This window comes from Narcine bancroftii, chromosome 3 (genome assembly GCF_036971445.1).
Source record: "Narcine bancroftii isolate sNarBan1 chromosome 3, sNarBan1.hap1, whole genome shotgun sequence".
In the NCBI taxonomy this organism is placed as follows: Eukaryota; Metazoa; Chordata; class Chondrichthyes; order Torpediniformes; family Narcinidae; genus Narcine; species Narcine bancroftii.
The window spans coordinates 225,376,564-225,384,753 of record NC_091471.1 but is presented as its reverse complement, the minus strand read 5'-3'; the positions used below and the strand labels follow the sequence as shown (position 1 = coordinate 225,384,753).

General features: G+C 40.8%; 1 long non-coding RNA gene across 1 annotated transcript in view; it reads right to left on the bottom strand.

Moving 5' to 3' along the window:
- Positions 1-1,404: 1,404 nt before the first annotated feature.
- The window catches only part of LOC138756389 (uncharacterized), a 29,532-nt gene continuing 22,746 nt past the window's right edge, over positions 1,405-8,190 (bottom strand). Inside the window, exon 2 of the long non-coding RNA XR_011353041.1 lies at positions 1,405-1,713. This is a non-coding gene — a long non-coding RNA (uncharacterized lncRNA). The remainder of the gene's footprint in view (positions 1,714-8,190) is intronic.

Genomic DNA, 8,190 nt, shown 5'->3' with positions numbered 1-8,190 from the left:
TCCTTGTCGAGATTATTGTTGAGAAATATCCTTTTGGATGAATGGCTGTCACAACTCTCCTTTTCCTTGAGTGGGGAAACAAAACAAGTGACTTCCACAAGGCTTCCAAAACCTAGGCCTGGGCCAGTCAAAATAACCATTACCTTGGTCACGATTCGATGCACCAATCCTCCTGCTTCCTTTACTCAGATACGGGTTAATCAAAGTGACCTTTTCTTTAGTCACGGTGGTTTGAAAATTCCCCTGACAGGGAGAATCAGCCAAATTGTCCACTTTGCTCCACCACCATGTCATCAGTAATGAAAATCCAATTTCTTTAAGTATCCCACTCATGTGACTCTCTCACCGCCTGTTTTCTTCAATTAACAACCCTTGTTCTTTCTCTTCCTCCACAGTATTAACTTTGGGTATAATCTGTACTTGATGGTGCCGCCCAGTCTCTCCAGAACCAAGAATAGTTGCAGCCTGTACTAACCCTTAAAGCGAGAGTCACGCTGAATGAAACGGGAGCTCGTAATAGTTGCACATTTTTATATTCTGTTCATTATCAAGGTACCACAAAGAACAGAATAGGAGATTGTGCACCCTGCTTTGAAATTTGCACAATACTCATCATCTCTGGCCTCATGGCTCCTCAGAGGGCAAGTGACAAGCCACTGCATGCTAATTCCTTGTTGAGAATTGAGGAGCCATCACTAATGGCCTGCTTGACCAGATGGCATCCCTGACCCTAGTAGTTCCATGAGAATCATACACAATATTGAAAGTGATCTACTTCACCTCCATCAGTGACGGTGCTGCTGAGCTGAGACCTTCCAGATGTTGGCAGAAAAAGAATCCCAATGCTTTCACTGAGCCCAGTTGGCATCTTTGCGTGCAGCCAATCATCCCATTTCAGCACTGAATGACAACCCGTCATCTTACCCAAAAGCATCCCTATCTCTTTGCTATTAAAATATCTCTGCTACTTTTACTTAAGGTCACCTTTGATCTGAATTCCTTTACATTAAGTATCTTGCAACATGCATTTAAATTATTCTGATCATAAATAAACACTTGCGCAAATCAAAGTTAATTAGTGAATATTAATGACAGAAAGCCTTGCATATGTTTGAACAGGGATGCAGAAGGTTAATAGATGGACAGTGTTGTGAGATACCATTTATCAGTTTCTATTTATCTCTCCTTGGGAGGTGGCAGGTTTACAGTAAATACCTTCTGTCCTTCTAATTTCCTAATGATGGAGATAATGATGGGGAATGGCAAAGTCATTAGCTGGGACAGGCTCTCTGCATCACTCTGTCATCCCTGCCTTTCCCAAGCCGACAATGAAAAGTGATGGAGTCCAGCTGTTCAAAGATTAGTCTGAGTTTTTAGCTAAAGAAAGGTGTATATACCACATGCTGTGACCACACATGTTTACATTAGCATCCACACACATACAGTATATGAGTTCAAAAAAACTTTACATTTTGTCACTTTGCTGTCTTGAAAACCCAGTTTCTGAATGTTTTTTTCTTAGTGAGAAGTTTAACAATTCACATCTCTCCGATTTAGATGAAAAAACAGTTGGGTCTCAAGCCACTCGTCCGAGAAGTCCTGGTGAATTGTAAGTTCCAAACCGCAGCTGTTTGAGCCTTGTATTCTTAGCACCGATACCTCTAGCAGGGCACAAATCAGGCTAAGTAGAGGATATGATTTGAAACATCTGTCCTGTTATGAATAAGGAGAAAGGTATTAAACAAAATGGAAATGAATTTGCATGTGACAAATTCATGTTAATACATAGAGTCCCAAGGCTAGCAACTATATTCGAGAAACACCATGTAACAAGTAAAAGGATTCAAAAGGAGGAGCACTATTCAGAGGGAAATTTCGAAAACACATCACAAGATTATCTCAAATTAATGTTTCAAGTTTGAAGGGGCAGCAGGGTTAGCCTAACAGTGCAATGCTGTTTACAGCGTCAGTGACCCAGGTTCAAATCTGCTGATGTCTGAAAGGAGTTTTTTGTAAGTTCTCCTCGTGTCAGAGTGGGTTTCCTCTGGGTCCTCCTGTTTCGTCCCACCCTTCAAAATATACTGGATTAGAGGTCAATTATATGTAATTAGGTGGCACAGGCTCAAGGGCCGGAAGGGGCAATTACTGTGCTGTGTGTCTAAATTTAAAATTCGAAGTTGGTGCACATCCTTCTTTAATACAGATTAAAATAGTTCATAGAGCGTATATGTCTAAAAGATAAACTAGCTCACATCTTTCCTAATATGAGCTCTACTTGTGCTAGATACAATACTGAGGGGGCTTCATTGACTCTTATGTTTTGTTCATGTCCCGTGTTAGAAAAATTTTGGAAAGATATTTTTCAAACTCTGTTAAGGATTCTGGTTATTCAATTACAACCTATTCCCTTAACTGCTCTTTTTGGAATTAGAAATGCAGGTTGTTTACCTTCTGCATATCAAGTTATAGTTTTTTCTACACTGTTAGCTAGAAGAGCCATTTAACTGATCATCAGGGAGAGGCCACTCACTTGGGTATTTTTGTTTGCTGTTTTTTATTATATGTTTTTTTTGGTAGATTAGTTGGGGTTTTTAGATATATTATTATAATTGTTTTTTATCTGTTTTCTTTGTTAGGAGAATTATTTCTAATACGTCACATTTTCACTCTTTGGAATTTATATCTGATACTTATAATACGTAAACTTGGACAGACCATTTTAATTATGTTATTTCTATTCTCCTCATGCTGTGCATATTATGAAATGTTAATAGAAAGATTGAAAAGGGTAGATAATTGGTCAAAGGAAGCAAGGTTATGGTCTATATACAAGTCCAAGAAAGATTGAATACACAAACTGGACCACTGAGTATATCCAATGTCTTGAACCAAGGGTAAAATAAAAGGAATTATGTAAGATTGGACTAATTAATAAAAATCTGTAATAGCCAAAATGCTTTCTAAATTGGAACCAAATATGCAAAGTATGTCTAACTACCAAATTGGAGAACGAAAAAGGCTAATGTGCTCCTGGAATTGAGATAAGAGAGTGTCTTTTAATGGATTTAATCAACCCATCCTGAGGCACCTGGATATTCATTAAGATGTATCCAAATAACGATATATCTAATGTTTGCAGTCCAGTAATAAAGTCTCAAATTAGGTAAAGCCAAGCCCCCAAGATAATGAGACATTCCAAAGTACATTTCTAGCATTTGTCTTTTCTCTCTCTTTCCTTTTTTTCGCAATGTCAGTTTCCAATCACCTTCTCATTTTTATTTCTTCTCCAGACGTACCTTTGCCATTTTCTTTCAGTCATACATCCAGCCACATCATTCAACCTGTCCTGGTCTCCACCCTGTCACAGACTAACATTTTGACCCTGCAGCTTAAATAGATTTGCCCATTGGTGATGAAACAGTTCTCTCTTTGGCATTTCCTGCATTTTCATATTTTAGAGGCCACTTTGTTGGTTTTTATGCCTCTACAATTTAAAAAAAGTTAAAATTATTTATTTAAATTTAGACATCCAGCATGGCAACAGGCTCTTTCGGCCCATGAGCCCGTGCCACCCAATTACACCCAATTATCCACATTTTGAAAGGTGGGAAGAAACCAGAGCCCGTGGGGAAAATCCAAGCAGACACGTGGAGAACGAACACTCTCCTTAAAAACAGCGTGGGATTCGAGCCCTTGTCCCAGTCGCTGGTGCTGTAACAGTGTTATGCCTGCTACAATGCTAAACTTATGAAGTGATGGACATTTATGGGTTTGTTCTTTGAAGCATAATTTCGACACCCAGATATTGCAGAGAACGGTTCGATGGTTACTTGGTGTGCCATAAGTAAATTGCCAGATGGTAGCCTCAATTCACTAGGCTTTAAATCCTAGCTACGACTTTCTCCAGGACAACACAATTACCTAAAATGATTATTTGGAGTCAGAAATTCAAAAACCAGAAATTGAAACAGTCATTTGAGATAATCGGGTTAATATTTTCCACTTTTCTTTAGAATATGTGGGTGGTGAGTTGGGATCTGCATCTGGTTCTGCCTTCAACCTCCTGAACATTTTGGTATTTAGGTGGGATGTATTTATACTGGACCCACCCAGCGCAGTTGGGTCTTCCACAGCGTGGATTCGATGCTTGCGGACTCTGCCAGCTCGAGTACTTCGACGCTGGTGATGAAATAATTCCAATGGATGTTGAGGATGGAGCGGAGACAGCGCTGATGGAAGCGTTGTAGGAGCCGCAGGTAATGCCGGTAGAGAATGGAGGACCATCGCCTTCCCAAGATCGTGTTATATGGCGAGCTCTCTACTGGCCACTGAGACAGAGGTGCACCAAAGAAGAGGTGCAAGGACTGCTTAAAGAAATCTCTTGGTGCCTGCCCCATTGACCACTGCCAGTGGGCTGATATCGCCTCCAACCGTGCATCTTGGCGCCTCAGAGTTCGGCGGGCAGCAACCTCCTTTGAAGAAGACTGCAGAGCCCACCTCACTGACAAAAGACAAAGGAGGAAAAACCCAAAACCCAACCCCAACCAGCCAATTTTCCCTTGCAACCGCTGCAACCGTGTTTGCCTGTCCCGCATCTGACTTGTCAGTCACCAACGAGCCTGCAGCAGACGTGGAAATACCCCTCCATAAATCTTCGTCCGTGAAGCCAAGCCAAAGAAGAAGAATTTATACTGGAACAAAGCCACTTGTTACAACATTTATTTGTAACCCAAATATGGAACAGTAGTAATGCAGAACTTCACCACTTTTATCGAGTTACGGAAAATGAGATTTGGAAATAAAAGTTGCGTGCTCTATTAAACATTAGTTAATTGGGTGTATTTGGGCGGCACGGGCTTGTGGTCTGAAAGTGCCTGTTACCTGAAATAAAAAATATATAAAAATTTAACATTTAAAATAAATTTAAAATTAAACATTTTCATGGGCTTCATTATCCCCATCTGCTCCTTCATCTGTGGGTGCCAAATATGGGCATGTTTAATCATGAATGGAGGATCGTCATCACCAGTCAATTCACTAGCCATTAAATGTAGGCCTTCAGCTTTCAGAGGGGTTGGTTGTTATCATAATTAAGATGTTTGCCATTGCACACTGATTTTGAAATGCGAGAGCCTTTGTTGGCATCACATTCGGCACAGACACTGTATCTGAGCTGAACTGTTCTTTGTCCTTTGTTAATAAATATAGCAAGTGTGTAAGAAGGGCACAAATATTTTATCATCGCACTCTGCCTCCGCCAGAACATATTCAGCCTTTAGAGATTCAGTCTTGGAGGAAATGTGACAACTTTGAAGCGTGCCTGGAAAGAGGAAACAATATTCTTCTTCATCCACTGGTGACTGACGGCCTCACTGAGGCAAAATATATCTTCCAGGGTCAGAATCAAAATTAGGGTTTATTGTCACGAACAAGTCATGAAATTCGGTGTATTGTGGCAGCATCTTAGTGCAAGCGTTCATATTACAACCATCTTACAACTTTACTGTAAAAATGAAATAAAATTAAAATAACAATAATTGGGCATGAAAAGTGAGGCGGTGTCTGTGGGTCATTGATCATTCAGGAATCTGATGGCAGCAGGGAAGAAGCTGTCCGCTGAGAGCTCGTCTTTAGGCTCCTGTACCTTTTTCCCGATGGTAGCAGAGTGAAGAGGGTGCGGCCTGGGTGGTGATAGAGGCTGCATTTTTTAGACACTGCCTCATGTAGATGTCCTCAATGGAGTGAAGTCTGGTGCATGTGATGTTTCAGGCAGAGTTAACAACCCTCTGGAGTTTATTCTAGTCCAGAGAATTGGTGCCTCCATACCAGGCAGTGATGGAACCCACCCAAATGTTCTACATGGTACAATTATAGAAGTTCATGTGAGTCTTCGGTGACGTACCAAACTTCATCAGACACCTCACAAAGTCTAGCTGCTGGCGAGCCTTCTTTGTGATTGCGTCAATATGGAGGCTCCAGGACAGATCCTCGGAGATGTTGACACCCAGGAACTTGAAGTTCTTGACCCTCTCCACTACTGAGCCCTCGGTGAGGACTGGGCTGTGTTCCCCTGACTTCCTCCTGAAGTCCACATTCATCTCCTTGGTTTTCTTTTGTTAAGCACAAGGTTGTTGTCCTTATTCCATTCTACGAGCTGATCTATCTCCCTCCTGTACGCTTCCTTATTGCCGTTTGTGATTCTGCCGACACTGTGGTGTCATCAGCAAACTTGTAGATGGCATTGGAGTTGTGCCTGGCCACACAGTCATGGGTGTATAATAAGTAGAGCAGTGGGCTGAGCACGCATCCTTGGGGTACGCCTGTGTTGATCTAGTTTCTGGGTGGGGGGGGGGAATACAGAGGTTGAGAGTTTGTAGCTTCTTGAAAAGTATTTAGAAACTTTCGACAGCAAAATAAATGTTAGCATGCTTTTACAATACTAGAGATGACATCAATGGGTACTGGCAACATATTTCAGTAGCCCTTGGTTTTTGGCTTTGTTTTTCACTCCCAAGCAATGTTTGCTTTGCATTTTTTTTATGCAGAGTTGGGAAAATAGTCTTAGATGTATTAAAAAAAAATTCAACTAGTGGTCAGCAGTGGAGAGGGTAAAGAACATCAAATTCCTAGATGTCAATATTTCTGAACCTCTATCCTGGGTCCATCATGTCAATTCAATTATGAAGAAGGCGCACCAGCCAGCTGCACTTTGTTAGGAGTTTGAGGAGATTCGGTATGTAAGTTTCTAAAGGCGTACCGCGGAGAGTATTCTGACTGGCTGCATCACTGCCTGGTATGGAGATGCCCATGGGCAGGACTAGAAAAAAATTGCAGAGAGCTGTGAACTCAACCAACTTCACTCCAAGAAGGACTTTTACAAGAGGTGGTGTCTTACAAAAACAGTTTCTTCCCCTCCACCATCAGATTTCTGAATGGACAATGAACCACAGACATCACCTCACTTTCTCTCTACTTTCCAATAATTTATTTTTAATTTAAAGAGGCAATTTATAGCAATATTTGCATCTGAAATGCTGCCACAAAACAATGAATTTCATGACATGTTCATGACAATAATTTCTGATTCTGAAAAATGGTTGGCTACGGCCTGACTTCCATTACCTTCCATTACAAGCATGGCACTGTAAACCTTGTTTGTGTGGACTCCCACTCTCCAAGGAATCAATTCTCATTTAAATGCTTCAGCAGCAGTGACATTAAGTCAAAAGAGAGTAGATCGGAATATTTGGCTTCAGTGGCTCCGCAATAAATGTTAGTAATGCCACAGAACTGGCAAAACCACTATGATACTGCAACAACCTGCTCTGCGTGCTTGTCCACCAAACAATGAATCAATGGTTGATGAAGGATATTGGAACAACCAATGAGGGGTGCCATGTCCTTTCAAATTTTCCATTCTTCATTTGCTTTCTGCTTTCCTTGCTACCTCACTGCCTCATCCATGGCAATACCTTGGACGATCTCCGCATTGTTTCTGGCGTTCAAATAACTACCTCTAACTGGGCTGACGCAGCACTTCCACAGAGACGCTGACCGTGATAGCAAGTTACGAGCATGCACAATTGAAGAATTATGAATAGTTGGCTGTTTTATTCAGGTCTGTGTGGTAAAAGATGGCGTAATACAATCTGTTGAAATAGTATCCAAAACTCTTTTTAAGGACCCCAATTATCTCCAGCTGCTCATGTTAACTCTGAAATAAATAATGAAAACTGATGATCAGCCAGAGGAACTGGTCGAAACAAAGGCCCTCAAATGAACAGAGCATTCATTCCACTGTAAGTACTGAGGTGCATTGAGTCAGGACTATGAAAAAGAATTGCTGGGTTCCAGGGAGTGCTTAAAATTTCTCTGCTAAAAGCAAAAGCCCAATTTGAGCTTGGGATGACAATTAGCAAAAATGAATGTGCCAATGACAGATGGCAGACTGTTACATTATTTCATGCCTTGATTTTAGAACCATAATTGTCACTGTTTATATTTAGCCTATCATTATGTGTGGGGCTTAACATACTGTGTTTTGTTACACTCATATGGTTTAATCAATATTATATGCACATTTTCTATGTTTATAGACAATAGAGCATTAGATGATTATTCATTGAATGTACCAGTTTATCTGTTAAGAAGAGATTAGTTGAGCTCAAATAGATATGAAATATTCTATTC